The sequence below is a fragment of the Bos mutus genome, chromosome 7, assembly GCF_027580195.1.
Source record: "Bos mutus isolate GX-2022 chromosome 7, NWIPB_WYAK_1.1, whole genome shotgun sequence".
Taxonomy (NCBI): domain Eukaryota; kingdom Metazoa; phylum Chordata; class Mammalia; order Artiodactyla; family Bovidae; genus Bos; species Bos mutus.
The window spans coordinates 96,992,972-97,010,747 of NC_091623.1; the positions used below are offsets into that span (position 1 = coordinate 96,992,972).

Here is a 17,776-nt window from a genome sequence, read left to right on the forward strand (position 1 = left end):
TTCCATTGCCCACGATCTCTATAGAGTAACTTTTCTGAGAACTGTAAGCAATACCAGACTGGCCACTCCCATTCCATCCAGCCCCCTTCCCCCTGCTCAGCAGCAAACTCCCTCCCTCCCAAACAAATCCCATCTCTGCCTAGTCACCTGAGGATTTGAAAAGGATGGTACAAGCTGAACTCACTGCCACTCCCTGTCATTTGTTCCATCACCATGTTGGATACTACATCCTCTCCTATAATGTCCACCATAACTTTATAAGGCAAATGTAACTATTCCAATTATAGAGCCTAGGAAGCTGAGGCTTGTAGGGTAACCACAGACAGTGGCAGAGCGAGTTTGAGAGCTGCCCTCACCCTGAGTCCAAGCTATCTAACTTCAGAGCCTAACTCAGGACTATGCTCAGTGAACCAAAAGACCATCCTTGGTGTCAGTCTACCGCCTTCAGACCGTAGAGAGGAGGCACAGTGCGGTGGTCACAGTTGCCGGCTCTGCTGCACACAGACTAGGTCCACTCCTCATTTACCACATGCTAGCTGTGTGATGCTGCGCAAGTTACTTGACTTCTCTAGGCTTTGTCTTCTTAAAAGCCATGATAACAGTGCCAGCCTCACTGGGTAACTGTGAGGGTTAACTGAGGTAACATAAAGTGACTGAAGTCATGCTGGTACATAGTGAATACCTGAAAAAGGTTAGCCTTGAATGTTTTTAAGGAAGTGGGCTGTTGAAATTCCAGGCAAGAAAGTCTAAATAAGGGCCTGCCCAGGGCTGTGGCGCTAAAAGGAGACCAAGTAACCTAGTCATGGAGGTCAAGACACAGTCTACGCTGAGTCCTGAAGGACAGGAAAGAGTCAGGCAGGCAAAAGGATGGGAGAAAGGGTGTCCAAGCGGGGTAAGAAGCACTGGCAATGGGTTTAAATGTAGCAACCAAGTCAAGATCTCTTGTCCCCAAGCACAAAGAATCCACTCCTGTGTGGAACATTCCAGGGATCCCAGGTGGGTGTGGAACACCTCACGTCTGAAGCCAGACATTCCTGTGAGAGCTCTATACCCTCAGCCAAGACTCGGAGTCCCTAGAAGAGGCCCGCCTTCACCCTGTGATCAGCCCTGACACCTCAGTGCAAGGAAAGCTGCTGTGGGCAGGCACAGAGCGGGGGACACCTGAGAGACAAAGGAGGGGCGCAACCAGTTGAGGGCAGACCCTGAGGACCACACTTGAGGAAATGGTTGCCATAAGCAGCTAGTGGTAAAGAAACCTGCCTGCCAGTGCAGGAAACCTAAGAGACCTTCAATTCCTGGGTCAGGAAGATTCCCTGGAGGAGGGCATGGCACCCACTCCCATATTCTTGCCTGGAGAATCCCATGGACAGAAGAGCCTGGTGGGCTATAGCCTGTGGGGTTGCACAGATCAGACACGACTGAGTGACTGAGCATGCACACAAACAGCATCAAGGTCCTCACTTAAAGCCTGTCTCCTTCCCGGCTCACGTGTGACTGGCTCCCCCACCCCCTCCCATAGACAGAGCTTCTACAGGAAGATTTTAAAGCAATGGCCCCACCTGTGACTCAGTGAGAAGCCAAACTAAATCACTGACTTCTGACTCACAGATTTCCAGCTTCCCTGGGACGTTCAGAAAGTCCATCTACGTCAGGCCCGCACTCCTGATGGGCAGCCATCCGGAGTTAGCTGCGTCAAGGTCAAGATGTCAGTGAAATGGACACGTGCTCTTCAATTTGCCTTGACCGCAGCAGCCTGTTTCACTCACTCACATGACCTGCACCTGAACTGGGCATGTTCCCCTCCAGACTGTGCTCCACTTCATCTCAGAAGCATTCTAAACCCCTTCCATGTAGAGCTGGGTCCCCAGATACCAGCTGATCCAGGCACACAGGTCTCAGGAGCATAATGGTCCCTGCCAGGGCCCTACAGGATGCCGTTCAGTAGTTTTGGGGTGGGGACTTAGGCATATGTGTTTTTGACAAGCTCCCCAAGTGATTCTGCTGCTACTGCTAAGTTGCTTCAGTTGTGTCCGACTCTGTGCAACCCCATAGTCGGCAGCCCACCAGGCTCCCCCATCCCTGGGATTCTCCAGGCAAGAACACTGGAGTGGGTTGCCGTTTCTTTCTCCAGTGCATGAAAGTGAAAAGTGAAAGTGAAGTCGCTCTGTCGTGCCCGATTCTTAGCAACCTCATGGACTGCAGCCTTCCAGGCTCCTCCGTCCATGGGATTTTCCAGCAAGAGTACTAGAGTGGGGTGCCATTGCCTTCTCCGAAGTGATTCAGAGGTACATAACAAATGAGAGAAAGTTCACCTTTCTTAAATGGTATAGCAGTGCTGACATTTGGCTCTGACATTCAGCAGGAATATGGTCACACTGGTTGTCAATATATTGAAAGTGTCCTGTACTGATAGGTGAATGATAGATTCTCTGAGCTCCTCAGGGCCTCTCCCCGCTCTTGCACCCTGGCTCTTTCTCCAGGTCCTCCCCATCGCTCTCCTATCCAAAAGCTAAGGCCAGCTGCAGTTGAGACCCGCAGCAATGAAACCCTTCTTCATTCTGATTAGCTGGTGCCTATGACATACTGGCGGAGAAGGCAATGGCACCAGTACTCCAGTACTCTTGCCTGGAGAATCCCATGGACGGAGGAGCCTGGTGGGCTGCAATCCATGGGGTTGCGAAGAGTCGGACATGACTGAGCGAATTCACTTTCACTTTTCACTTTTTATGCATTGGAGAAGGAAATGGCAACCCACTCCAGTATTCTTGCCTGGGAAATCCCATGGACAGAGGAGCCTAGGGTAGCAAAAAGTCAGACACGACTGAGCGACTAACACTTTCACTATGTCGTACTGATTCTGAAATGTCTGGTTACCCTGTTCTACAGAGTAAGGCTCAGAGAGGTCACTCAGAAGTTGAGAGCACTACTATCAAGCCCAACACTCTTCCTGGCCCCCATCCTGGCCACTGTTCAGCCCTTAACATTTGCCTTTGTAGGCCCTCAGCTGAGGCAAGGAGCTGACTTGGAGGATAGGTGAACATGCCTGTTCACCTGTCTTTTTCAGCTAAGAGTTTCCTAGGTGTAAATGACGCACTTCAGTGTCCTAGCTCCTCTGGTCTCATACAGGCAGGTAAGGAAGCACGTACTTTACTTCAACAAGATGAACAGGCCCCCATCTTGATCCTCTCACTGCCTCTTCACACAGGCCAGCCCCACAGCGTCTGACTCCCTGCCCGAGGAGTGAGCAGCTGAAGCAGGCAGGATAACAAGGGCCTCTCCAGCTGGGAGCACGTGCTTAACAAGCTGGGCCCTCCCGGGGCGGCAGCTGCTGCCACCAAGGCTTCTCTCACTTATGTCTTGAGAGTGAAGGCCCCAGTTCCCCCTCGGGTTGAGCGAAGAGAATGTTAGCACTTGCAGAAACCTCTTAGGTGACCATAAAAGACTCACTAAACAGGCAAGACCAAGTGGGGGAATTAACTCCAGAGAGCCTTATAGCAGGTTGGCGTCATTAAGGATAAAGCTCACAAGGACATTTTCCCTGAAATAGAACAATGTTAAATGATGATCAAGCCATCTGCTGTTTGCCAAGCTGTAGTATCGTGTCCTAGACCAGAGTAGAAACAAAATGTTCCCAGGAAGCCCTTCCGCCGATTGACCTACACTTTGACAAATGGAAGGCAGCAGAGGTGGGATCAAAGATGATGGGATGGAGGACATGGAGGAGCATTATAGATTCACCCATCCATCCATCCAACAGCAGTTAATTCACCACGCACCCTGGCCCAGGCTCTAGGAGAGGCAATGAGGATACAGTAAACAGGATAGATAAAATACATATGGCTCCCACAGAATGGTGTTTCTTACTACTTCTTTTCTGGATTTGGGCTCCTTTCTGCTTTTCTCCCCTTTTATAATTAAATGTTCTATAGACATAATTATATAGGATCATGAAACCAATAACCATATATCTACCACCTAGTTTTTTAAAAAACAATTGAAACTTGCTGTGTGCTTCTCCCAGTTATTCCTTCCTTCCCCACCTCCCACTTCCCTCACAACCTCTATCCTGAATCCCATGTTTATCATTCCCATGTATATATCCCACTCATGTACCATATGGAGCTTTCAGCACAACTCATAGAGGTACTCAGTAAACACTAGTCAAAGAAGATATTGCAACCTGAGGCCATACACACCAGCCTGAATATTTAAACTCCCATCTGGTTTCTGTCACTGGGACTCAAACGCTTGATTTACTGCTGGGATTTGAGATTTTGATGCACCGGCATGTCTGGTTTTGAGGCATTCGAGTTTAAAGGGGTTTTTATAAGAATTCTTCCAAGTACAGCTGCTTTAGGAGACCCTGTTGCTCCTGAATAAGGAAAATATGGGCTGTGACTGTGCCTACATTCCTTGAATATAGGGTTTTCAACACAGCTGTCCTCTGCACCTTGCCTGGAGCCTCTGGGTAGCCAACTGCAGAAACCAGAGTAGCTTCTCAGATTCTGAAACTAAAACACATCTTGCTGCTGCTGCCAAACTATTCCAAGAACTGCATGAAATGCTCAGAGAAAAATTATCTTTGTCCACAGACTACAGATCAAGAAACTGAGACTCAGGATGTTTCAGCAACTTGACTAAGGTCACATAATGAGTTTGAAATGGAAGGGAGAACTACTAACTCTTCATCCAGTGATAATTGTTACCATTTACTGAGCACCTGCTGTGTACCAAGCACTGTACATGTGGCATGCCATCCAATCCTACCCAAGCCTATGATGGCAGGTACTGCTGTTATTCCATTTTAGAGAGTAGAATTATGGCCCAGAGGTCAAATGATCTGTCCACGGTAACAAGGACTAGAACCCAGAACTCTTAAATCCAAACCTTAATCTTAAGTCACCATGTCCCAGGCATCCCTGGTGGCTCAGTGGTAAAGAATCTGCCTGCCAATGCAGGAGACGTAAGTTCAATCCACGACCCAGAAAGATCCATTAAAAAAAAAAGAAAAAAAGAAGTCATCATGTCCCTCTTCTTCAGTAGCAACTGTAAACACACAACATGGTTGAAGTTGGAGAGGATGCAAAATGTGTGTGTTCTGCAGAAACCTCAGGGATGAAGATGGAGATGGGAGTGGGGGGATGGTTTAACTCGGGGTGAAGCCCTCCCAGAGAATAAGTCTAGGGGTCTTATCAACCAAGAAGTAGGGGTGGGAAAGAAGGTGACTGAGAATATTCTGTACAGAGATATCTGAGAAGCACATCTACCCCTGTTGCAAGGGCGGCCAGACACAGCCAACTTGAAAAAGAACCAAAGCTTGCAATGTGGTTCTGGATCATTGACATCAGAACATGATGATCATTCTGCGGTCTCTAGATCTCTCCCTCTTCACCAGTCTATTTCTGGTTTTGCCTGTCCTCACTCTAAATGATATACAGTTCAGAAGAAGGGGTTATGATTTCCAAAATGACCCCCACTTTCATCTTCTCTGTGGGAACAAGAGGGCTCACAGAGCTGACATCTTCCAGTGTTCCATGCTGATATTTATCCAAAGTTCAAAGGCAATTGCTTTGGGGGAGTAAATACACACCCACAGATGCAAGGTAATTATGCAAATAGGGTCACTGCTGGATGGACAAGAGCTGCAGTCAGGTAAAGACTAAAGCGATGCCAGCCAAGACCTGGAGAGAAAGGCAAAACACATTTGCAAAGGCCACTCTGTGTATCCTTGGTTAATGCTGTTAGAAACCGTGCTAGTGTGACCGACTGACTTGATGAAGGCCATCTGCAATGTCAGAGTTTGACTGCTGTAGGCCACACATGTCCTAGAGGCCACAGCCATCCTAACATCTTTCCCATGAAAATGAGGACTCCTCCCTGGACCATCCAAGTGGATTGTGAGAACTATTTACAGTCAGGAGACTCTCACAAATTAGCAAAAGCAAGCTTGAATCAAAACATAAGGAGACAGCAAAAACACCTGAAGGACCAAAGAGGAATTCAAATAACTATCACCTTCAAAGGATCGTACCTGGATTCCCACCCCATTCTTGCCTGGTTCACTGGGAGATGTTTTTCTTCTCTGTCTAGAAGAGACCCAAAGGACCACACTCCCTGAGAAAGACATGGCAGTCACCATTCAAGAGTGATGGCAGCAGCTTCCATGACAAAGGACAGAGTGGTCAGACAGACAGAGGGGATCATACTGTTTGGAAGGGAAGGCTTCTTTTAGATATCAGAACCACATTTCCAAAAACTCCATCCTGCACGTTCTATTTATAAATTGAATTCTTTTTTAAGCTTACATTCATTTTAGGTTGGCAAATTTGATAATTTGGACCTTCTTCATGGAAACCACCAGTAAAGAACTAAATTTTAAAACATCAGTCAACAGGGATTTGGGGGTAGCGATTCTAGCTGTGTTCCCAATCCACTGGAACTTAACAAGATATGGAGAAACAACAAAACATAACAGCTAGAGTGGTGGGTTTTGGAATCAGATTATCTGGGGTTTGGTCCCAGCTTGTCACTTACTAGTTATGTTTCCTTTGGCAAATGACTAAAGCAACTCAGAAAAGTTACACCACCTCCCTAAACCTGCTTTTTCATCTATAAAATGGGAATCAGAATCTCCGCCTCACAGGATTCTCAGAAGGATTAAACGAGATCCTGCATGTACAGCCCCAGTTGTGGTATGCAGTACATCAAAGTATTCAATAAACGGTAGCTATTACCCATACATACATAGAGAGGCACAATTCAGAAATGGAGTATAAGAAAGAGCTAGTCTCGATCAAACAGACAGATGTGCGAGAGAGGAGTGATAAAGAAGTGGGGTTTTTTGTTTGTTTTTATTTTTTTTAATATGAACCATTTTTTATTTTTATTGCTTCCCTGGTGGCTCAGACAGTAGTCTGCCTGCAATCAGGGAGACCAGGGTTTGATCCCTGGGTTGGAAAGCTCCCCTGAAGAAGGAAATGGCAATCCACTCCAGTATTCTTGCCTGGAAAATCCCATGGACAGAGGAACCTGGCAGGCTACAGTCCATAGGGTTGCAAAGAGTCAGACACAACTGAGCAAAATCACATATTTAATTTACTACAATATTGGTTCTGTTCTGTGTTTTCAGTTTTTTGGCAACAAGGCATATGGGATCTTAGCTCCCCAACCAGGAATCGAACCCATACCCCCTGCATTGGAAGGCAAAATCTTAACCACCGGACCAGCAGGAAAGTCCTAGAAGGAGTGTTTTAGTTGTCAGGAGAGCTCCACTGAGCAGGAAGAGATTCTGAAAGACAGTAGCGTGGAGAATGGCTATTACATAGAGAGGAACCACCAGGGTTTTAGAATCACATGTCCTTGGGCTCAGATCCTGGCCCTACCACTTCGTGGCTGTCTAATCTTGAACCAAGTTAACTAACCTCTCTGAGACTTTCTTTACTCATCTGAAGAGTGAAAACAATAATCAGCACTTCACAAAGTAATTGGGAAGATGAAGTGAGACATATAGGCCAGGTGCTGGTGTGCAAAAAGGACCCTAGTAGTGAATTTTGTAGTTATGACAAAGGCGTGATGGCAAGATCAGGAGAAACGCTAGAATAAGAATAGATCCTTCTAGCTGCCATTCATTCATTACATATGTACTAAATGCCAGGTATTGGTCTAATCCCTTAGAGCAGGGGTCCCCAACCTCCAGAATCTATCTAATGCCTGATGATCTGAGGTAGAGCTGATGTAATAATAGTGGAAATAAAAGTGAAAGTCACTCAGTCATGTCTGACTCTTTGTGACCCCATGGACTATAGTCCATGGAATTCTCCAGGCCAGAATACTGGAGTGGGTAGCCAGTTCCCTTCTCCAGGGGATCTTCCCAACACAGGGATCAAACCCAGGTCTCCCACATTGCAGACGGATTCTTTTCAAGCTGAGCCACCAGGGAACCCAAATAATAATGGAAATGAAGTGCATAATAGATGTAATGCATTTGAATCATCCCAAAACGATCCCCCTGCACCTAAATCATGGAAAAATCATCTTCCACGAAACTGGTCCCTGGTATCAATAAAGGTTGGGGGCCACTGCCTTAGAAGCTTGTTACAGGGAGGTTACAAACATTGTGAGTCAGGTGACCTGGATTCAAATCCAGACTCTGCGTTTCTTCCCTGTATTACCACGGGGAAGTCATTTAATCTTCCCAACCTTTAGTCCCTTTGTTTGTAAAATGTAGGTTCTAATTGTGCTTTCTTTGATGGTTAGGTGGGGATTAAATGAGATAAGGGGCGTGAAGTCACTAACCCCATGCCTAGCTCATAGAAAACACTCTGTGACGTTAGCTGTCATGACTATTTACATGCCTTTTCGCACTTAACCTTCACAACAATCCCGTGAGTTGGGTGTTATTGTCCCCTATTTATAGATCAAACAGATCTGAGGCTCTGAGGATCAATCACTTGTCTAAGGTCACAGAAAGGAAGCAGTGGGGCTGGCTCTGCAAGACTAGAAAATCTCAGCTTCTTTGTTCTTTTCACTTTTCAGATCAGCTGGTGAATGGTGCCAGGGTTGAGGCAATATGACAGTTATTTTTAAAAGCATCTCATGCCATAACCCTCATCAGTCCTTTGTCTTCTGGTTGTCCCTACACCTTACCTGCCATCTGTTGAAGGTCTGCGGTTTAAGGTTGTCTATGACCCTGAATGCAGCTAGTGAGCACCTTGGTGCAGCCTCTCTGGGGACTTGCAGCCTCACAAGGTTGACAAGGTTTATGAAATGTCCATTCTGATTTGCAAACAGGTCTGACACAGACATGCTTCCAGCTGGCTGGTGATTTTGATAACAACCCCTCCTCCTCAGTGCCAATTAACAGAAATTAAATGTCCCTGGCACACTTTGTAATTCAGGAAATGTATGTGCTGATTAGTTAAACCCCTGCTGGACATGCCATTATGACCAAGGGGCTCCAGGCCAACATCCCAGCTCTCACTCCATCTCCATTTAAAGTCACAGAATGTTTTCTTCCTGGGTAGAAATCAATGTCACCTCATTCACTTATTCATTCATCTTCATTCAACAAATATTGATTGAGCATCTACTGTGTGTGAGGTTTTGTTCCATACACTTCACAACAGTGAACAAAGCAAAGCAAGTAATATTCCTGCCTTCATGAAGGGCAATAAATGGAAAATGATTAAACACACAGGATTATTTCTATATGACAGATGCTATGAAGGAAACAAACTGGTGGGACAGACAATGACTGGAAGGTATGAGTGACATTAGGTAGAGTGGACAACAATGTTTCTCCAAGGAAGCCAGCTTCCTTGATTCCTGAGATTCGAAGACTGAGAAGAACTCAGACATGCACAGTTTCGAGATGAACAGGAACAAGCTCAAAGTGTCAAGGAAATTCATTCATTTATCAAACACTTTTGGTCATCAATCAATTATGTGTTGAATGAACAATTGGAGAATAAATGAATCCTCCCTTTTCCTGCCAAGAGGGATCTTCACAGGAAGAATGAACTTAAAGGAGATGCCACAAACTTAGAGGCAATTTGCTTCCCTTTTCTCTGGCCCCATTTCATCCCTCAAACAAGGGGCTTGGATCACGTATTAGCATTCCAGGACTGCAGGATCATAAAAACTCACCTTCCAAAGGGACTGGCCCTCGCAGCTCTTTAAAGCCATGACTCTGCAGCACGCAAAAAGCAATCTCATTTTTCTAAGTGGTCAAATGGTTGTTTGGAATTATGTAGACAAGGCATGAAATGTCATCTGCTTTGTTATCATTAGGATACGTTTATTGAATTCCCACGCCCACTTACTCATTCCGAGAATACTTATTATCAGTTGCCAGCCTCCCTCTCCCCTTCCCTCCTTTCCTCCTTCCCACTCCCCACCCCCAGCTCCTTCCCCCTTTTCGGCTCTCCTCTCTCTGGCATAGCAATGAACAGCCCAGGCTATAGAATCAGAACACCCGTTATACCTCAAATGTGACTCACTATGTCACTCTGGGTAAGTCATTTCACCTCTCTGAGTCTCAGTTTTCTCATCTATATAGTAAGAAGAATAATAGAGGCCATCTCATGACAATTATATAAAGTATAATAAATACTGAGCTACTGTTATCTTCATTTTGTTGATTAGGATATAAGATTTTAATAACTCTATTTAGGTTTTTAAGGCAAAAGAAACTCCAGTAATGAGTGTGATCATGAGCCAGTTTAATGGTCTGTATCCATTTAATGGTCTGTATGGTTTTCCATTCTTTGAGATAATCAAGAAGCAGGATTTTAATACATAACCTTGAAGAGGTCTCTTAATTTATAGTAATACTTTTGAGCCAATAACGAGAGACAGATCCCCTGCCTTGTGCCAGACACTCTTTTATGTGCTTTACTTATATTGACCGATATTTTTAAATTTTCATCTTTTGTTTATTTTTAATGGGAAGATAATTAATTTAGAGTGTTGTGTTGGTTGCTGCTGTACAACAATGTGAATCAGCCGCGTGTATACATATGTCCCCTCCCTCTTGAGCCTCCCACCCCCCATCCCACCCCTTTAGGTTATCACAGAGCACAGAGCTGAGCTCCCATTAGCTATCTGTTTTACACACAGATATATGTAGTGTATATGTCAATCCTACTCTCTCATTTCGTCCCACCTTCTTTCCCCACTGTGCCCACAAGGCCATTCTCTACATCTGCATTTCTATTTCTACCCTGAAAATAGGTTCATCAGCACCATTTTTCTAGAATAAGACAAGGGTGCCCACTCTTGCCACTCTTACTCAACATAGTTCTGGAAGTCTTAGCCATGGCAATGAGAGAAAAAAAAGATATATTGACTGATTTTAAAATCTCACCATAACCAGACAAAGTAAACACTATCACTATGTCCATTTTACAGATAAGGAAACTAAGACCTAGAGAGATTAAATCGTTTCCATGGGGTCACACAGCTGGGACTTGGTGGAGCTTGGGAATAAAGCCAGGCAATTGGACTCTAGTGTTCACTGGAAGCTGCTTGCCACCTCATTTAAGATGAGACACCAAAGTTTTCCTGCAGACACCAGGGTTTTCTACTTCAATAGACCTGTCCCCTGATCACTTAATAAACAAAGAATCATCACCTGCCAATCCTAAAGCCCCTGGCCTGTAGACACAGGACTGATATGAGCTGCTACCCGGTACAGCACAATGCCAGCCACACGTAAATTCACACCTCCTGCCACTGATGGGATTTTGAGGTGTTTATTAAGATGTCAGTGGATCCTAGAGTGGAAGTTCTTTCTATATCACTTAGTACAACCCGAAGGTCAGATTCATGTGGCAGTCAGCCCTCCATTGGCAGTTGTTTCCTATCACTACCCTGTCCCTGTGCTGACTCTCAGAAATGCTACATCACAATAAAGGTACTTAAAGAGCTAACAAAGCGCTACTACTCCCTTGAGATCAAGAAGCAGTCAACTCAAATCACCTTACCTGCAGTTTCAGAGGGATATGCCCCCAGCTGCTGATGTCAGGCCTGATGTGCAGACCAAAGCAGTCATTTCTGGGCCCACTGCGATAGCTATGGGTTGACCCATCTCTAAAGGCAGGTGCCCAGCATCAGAGCCGGTACCCACTTAGGCAAAGATAAAAGAAGCAGGATATGACTAACACAGGCACTTTCCCATTTAAGGACTAAAAGTTGTGAACTTACTCGGTGATCCAGTGGTTAAAACTCTGTGCTTCCAATGAAGGGGGCATGAGTTCAATCCCTGGTCAGAGAACTAAGATCCTGCTTGCTGTATGGCATGGCCAAAAAAGATAATAATAAAAAAAATTTTTTAATAATAAATAAAAGTTGTGAACAGCAAGCTGAAACTCCTGCCCACATTTGGGGGTGGACAATGGAGGCAGCGTAACTCCAGATCCTGTGTAACTTATTATCTTGATGGGAGGCAGACTCTGTATTTATGCCTGCTTCTCCCTCTCAATAGGAAGCAACCCCATTAAGCCCCTCATGCCTCTTACCTGCTGTTATGGAGAGTGAAGCACGTCAACAAAGGAGTAAGGCTCGTAATTCACTGGCAGGCCCTGAGAGGGTAAAGAAGTTCAGTGGTTAGCCCAGATGTGGCTGCCTGCTTGAAAGCTCAGCCTCCTTCAGTACACTCTGTCTCTGTAACAACAAATCATAGTTTGGCCTTTCGAGGGTTGGGAGTTTGAGTCAGACTCCCCAGATTGCTGTTTCCCATAAATTTTGCTTGCAATGTCACCCTGAAAAGAGTGAGGCTGTGATCATCACTAAAGTTTCCCCAAAGAGAAAACTGGCCTGTTAAATCAGCAGGAGTCCTTGGATAGAAAAGAAATCAGGCTCCAAAGGAAAGACATTGGACAGGAGATGGAAAATTCCCTCTCCTACTTATTTCCTGTTTTACTGGGTTTTCGTGGAACTCACTTGTGGACAAACCCTGAGCCTGGGTCTTTTAGAAAACAAGTCTTTCTCAATGTCCTGGGACCACTTTCCCATTACCCTCTTAGTTTTCTCCTGTCCCCCTTCAGCATAGTCAGTTGGGACTTCATTTGCATTCAGAAGGGCCAAGAGCCAAGCACTGGCAGCAAAGTCGTAGAGAGCAGCCAGCTCCTGTGATGCCCATCCAAACCACCTGCCCTCACCTGGACAAGGGAAAGCCAGAAGTGTTGGTTGCACTTCCTCCTGAATGTGCTCAAGAAGAGAAGAGGCCCCAAGGGACACACAGGGAGGGGAGGACATTGGCCACATGTGTGGGGGTGATAGGGATGCAGGTTGAGTTTGGAAATCAAAATACAATATTTCAGGCTTTGGAGAACTTCTGAGGCCTTGTGAATTTTAAATTATTTGAAATAATTTCCGATATCTAGAAATGTTGCTAAAAATGTACAAGGGATTCCTGTATACCCTTCATTACTAGGTTCCCTAGATATTAACATTTTCCTATGTAAGTTTTGACCCTCTCTCTTTTAAATATGTATATACATATATACTAATTAAATGTCAAATTAAAATTTAATATAAATTATATATATAATCTTTCCAAACCATTTGAGAGCAAGCTAAAAATGTTCATTTTCCCCTAAAATATTTCAGTGTATATTTTCTAAAAACAGGGATGTTACCTAACCACAATATAATTCCAAAATCAAGAAATTAACATTGATATGGCACTATTAACTAATCTACAGCTCTTATCCAATTGTCCTATTCCTTTACAGAGAATAAAGGTTTTAATGTCCTGTCTAGGATACCATCCAGGACCACACATTTGTCTCTTTAGTTTCTTTTCATCTGTAACAGTTCCTTGAGTCATTGTCTTCTATGATCCTGGCATTTCAAAGAACATAGGCCATTTATTTTAGAGAATGTCTCTCAATTAGGGTTTGTCTGGCATTTCTTCATCAATAGATCCGATTGTTCATTTTTGGCAGTAATGGATAATAATCCTTACAAGTAATCAAATAGGAATCCTTGAGTCTATACTATATACATAGAGTAATGAGAGAGAAGGAAGAGCTCTTCCTGACAGTAGAGTCCCAGGTACAAAATATAGAAGGAATGATGGAATTTTTTTTTAAATCACCATTTGGTAACCACTACAGTAGCCACTGGCTTGGGCAAGAGTCACTCATGGATATTAAAAGTAGTGGGTAAAAGCCTGAAGAGCTCAGAGTATCTCCTCCAAAGATACTTATTAATCTAAAAATGGAAAATAACAACTTGATAGTGGAGAATGCTATCAAGAATGTAAACAACCACCTTACCCAAAGATCAAGTTAGCATCCACAGAAATGGGAAAATAGAGAGTATGTGTCTTCTGATATGATGAATGGAGAACACCGTATCTCTCTTGTGAAATTAAAAGACATATTCCTGCCCAAACTACTTAAAATTGTTAAAGAACTGTAGTTGGAACTGGGCTGCATTTACATACAATAGATTCTGAAATCCTTTTCACCTTCACAGATCCCGCCTTGGAAATCTTCCTTGGAGGAGTAGTAATAATGGGATACTGAAGAGAACAAACCGTCTGCTTGGATGGAAACTCCTCGGTGCAGAGTTCTGGGCCATGTGATACTCCCTGGACATCAGGGACGGTACAGGAATACCAATAGGCTGGCCTCCAAGACAGAAGGGGAATAGGAGAAAAAGTAAATCTGTCTTCCCACAATATCAATGGCTGGTGGGCCAGGCTGGAGGAAACACACAAGCCATGTGACATTACAGGTTACACAAGACCCTGGGCCCTCCTGTTTTTCTGTTCTGCTGTCAAAGCCAAATTTCCCCTTGCCAATTTCTCACACCTTGGCACCTAACCGACAAATGAAAAGACCAGACATCAAATGCCTCCCAGAGTTGTGTCTAGCCTGTCACTCCAGCTCGGTTTAGAGCAATACAGGGGGGTGGTATCATATTCTCCTCTCAGGTGTTCAAGCCAGAGAGGCCAGGGTTTCTTCACAATGTCTCCAGCCTTCACCTCCTCCCTTGACCACACACACTGCATCACTCTACCACATCTGCATTCTTTTCCATTCCAATTCCATTCTGTCTTTTCACCCTGATACTTTCTGATCCAGAGAGTTTTTGTTAGAAACCCCACAGCATTGGCTTTACCTGCCAAAAGGTAAGTGAGGAGGCAAGAGGCACAATGAGACCACAGAAAGGCTAACGCAGTAATGACAGCTCCTTCTCACACATGGTCTGTGAGGGTGCCACCAGTTGTCAGTCATCTCTTTTCTCTCAACTACCATGACTAAATGTTGGTTCCATTTTCTCTGGTGTGAATTCGGGTTTGGTTGGCTGCTGTTTAGAGTTGGAAGCAATGAATATGGAGATGCTGCCTTCAGATTCTGGAATCTACTTGTTACAACCATGAAGCCCTACAGCTCACCTATAGATAGGTTTCAATGACTTCACTTTTCAGGGCACTCATAGAATGTCAGAGTTGGGAGGAATTTTAATTTTATAGATGATATGCCAAAACGTTAGGTATAGGCAAGCTGTGCACACAAAAGCAAGTTGTATAAACTGAGTTGGGGAAAACAATACAACTTTTAATTCCCAAAAAATATTAGTTCACGTTGGGTAATTATAAATATGTCCTCAAGGCTCTCTCATTCAGATTTGCTTCTTCTTAGACTGGCCATGGAGAAGGCAATGGCACCCCACTCCAGTACTCCTGCCTGGAAAATCCCATGGATGGAGGAGCCTGGTGGGCTGCCATCTATGGGGTCACACAGGGTCAGACACGACTGAAGCGACTTAGCAGCAGCAGCAGCAGCAGACTGGCCTCTGCCTCTCACATTTAGAACAGCAAGAAAGCACCACTCCCAATATTTACACATGCTGTTTTTTCATCTCTGGAATCTTTTCACAGCTTACAGTTTCATGGAGGGTTTCATGAAGATTTAGCTTTTTCTTTGAACCTGCTTAGCCAGTAAAACAGATATTTTTTCCCCAAAGCACAAATTAAAGAACCTGATTTGTTCCCACCCAAATTCAGAAGCTTAAGAAAAGCTCCCCCATTCCCTAAAGTTTTCATCTCTGGACTGTCAGCTTCAGAATATAGATTTCAAATGGCCATGAGTCAAAAGTGGTGGAGGTATGAGGAGGCAGATTCAGATGAATTTGAGTGATTAGAATGAGGTCAGGCCAGAAATCCACCTGAGAATAATTTGCTAATCATTAGTTCTGAGTTTCATCTTCTGGAATTGTTGCTTCTTATATTGGGTCAGGGAGCGGGTATTGTTTAGAGGAAAAAAGAAGAAAGAGAAAACAGAAGAGAAAACTTCACCTTTCCATGGAAATATCAGCAGATAATCTATAGACTCTTGTGTCTCTGCTTGTTTTTTCAGTACAGTGTTTTTTAATAGACCAAAAGAGAATCTTTATGAGGTAATATGTATGTGAATAATGTTTATAGAAGGGGTATTACATGTTAGTCATTATGAACAATTGTGTAAATAAACCTTAGACATGTAAAATATATTATAAAGATTATTTTATAGGTCCAGGGACACTTTTCATATCTTTGTTCTAAAACAAAGAGAGTTACAGGGCTGGCAGCTTATTTCTTTGTTAGTATATGCCACTAGAAAGCCAAAAGGTGTGGTGGGGTTTCATGTGTTTATTTTCTGGTTTTGTAATTTATAATGATCTGAATGGATTACTTTGAAATGGCTGTTGCTTATGTATGGGTGTTGTTTGCCCACAAGGAGTTATCAGAGATCCTTTCCACATTTTGTATCTTAGAAAATCAAAAGGAATTTTCTAGTGAGAGGAAAAATACATAGAAGAAGCCTCCACTGTTGGGTAACTCAGATTTGTACCACTGACAGTGTCTCGTAAGTCCAAGGAAATAGACAGCTTAAGATCAAGGTTGTTGTCTTTCACTTAAACACTGGATGTTGGATAACTTTTCTCCTGAGAAGGAAGCATAAATTTTTGTTAATTTCTTTCTTCATGGACTTGACAAGTTCTAGGGGAAATCAGAAGTCATGGCCCTTAAGCCACCTTGCTTCAGGACAATTCTCCACCATCCATTTTCAAAGAACCATCTGTGTATTAATTGTTTGATATTCCATGATTCATTGGCAAACTCAATGCTTTTAGAGCCCAGAGTTTTACTTTTTTGGATTTGTGGCTCTAAAGAAGTGCTAAGTTTGCTCTACCACCCAGGCTGATCAGCAGCAGCAAAGGGAAAGCGGTGGGGGTAGAGGGGGGTTTCCTTGTGGAGAGGTTCACTCACACCTCTAACCACCTCTGACCACAGCTGAGAGAAGCCCTGGGCCCATAGGCAGTGCACGATATGCCATCTACTCTTCACACAGCGAGGGGTCATCATGTGAGAGTGGAGAGGTCACCCCAGTCTCCTTTGCCAGAATTTCATATTGTTCCCAGCTATAAGCTTGTGAAACGCAGTATGTGTTTTCGGTCAAAACAATAAAAGAGGTTTATTTTTCACTTAATAGACTCATCCCTCAGGCCTGTTTTTTTTTTTTTTTCAGTAGCTGACTTGGAGAGGGGAGTACTTTATCATGTATTAAATGTCAACACTGAGCCTTTTATTGTTCCCAAAGGGCTTTGGCTGCTGGCAGCTTCCCTGGACACCCAAAAGCAGGGCTGGGAGGAGAAGAGTGACTCTGTCAGACAGGAATTGCCTATTTTCAGAGGGGATGACTGGAGGCAGAGTGAGTGACACTTCCTTTCCATGCTCACCAGGCTGAGTTCACCTCCTTAGGACAAATCCCGGTTTGTAAAACCACAAGGGGGCCAAGACAGCCTCTTGGCCAGAAACTTTCTCTGCTTGCTTAGTGCACAGCCTCAAGAGTCTGACTGCCTGTCACCTGCTAGCTGTGTGGCCTTGGGCAAGTACTTAACCTCTCTGTGGTTCTTGTCTGGAAAATGGAACTATAATAGCAGTTTCCTGAGGAATATTAAGGATTAAATGTCCTAAAATATGTAGAGTGCTTTGAATAGTGCCTGGCACATACAAGCACTCAATTCATGTTTTACCACCTTCATAATATTTGCCCTATCCACCAACCATTTATATTATCGTTTACTTAATGTTCTTCTTCTAATTAACTTAATTTTAATCTAAAACTTGATAGAAAACTTTATATCCCAACTGTAAATGGAAAAGTATATCATTTACTATCAATATAAGGTAATAGTAATAGTAGCTAGCTAATATTTACCAAGTCCTTGCTCCTTTCTGAACATTGAGCTAAGTGTCTTAACTTGTTAAAATCCTCAC

General features: G+C 43.9%; 1 protein-coding gene across 1 annotated transcript in view; it reads left to right on the forward strand.

Annotated features, from left to right (window-relative positions):
* The window catches only part of SH3RF2 (SH3 domain containing ring finger 2), a 148,420-nt gene extending 131,419 nt beyond the window's left edge, over positions 1–17,001 (forward strand). Inside the window, exon 11 of the mRNA XM_014481769.2 lies at positions 13,984–17,001. The gene's annotated coding sequence lies outside the window, so the exon portion shown is untranslated. The remainder of the gene's footprint in view (positions 1–13,983) is intronic.
* Positions 17,002–17,776: the final 775 nt, after the last annotated feature.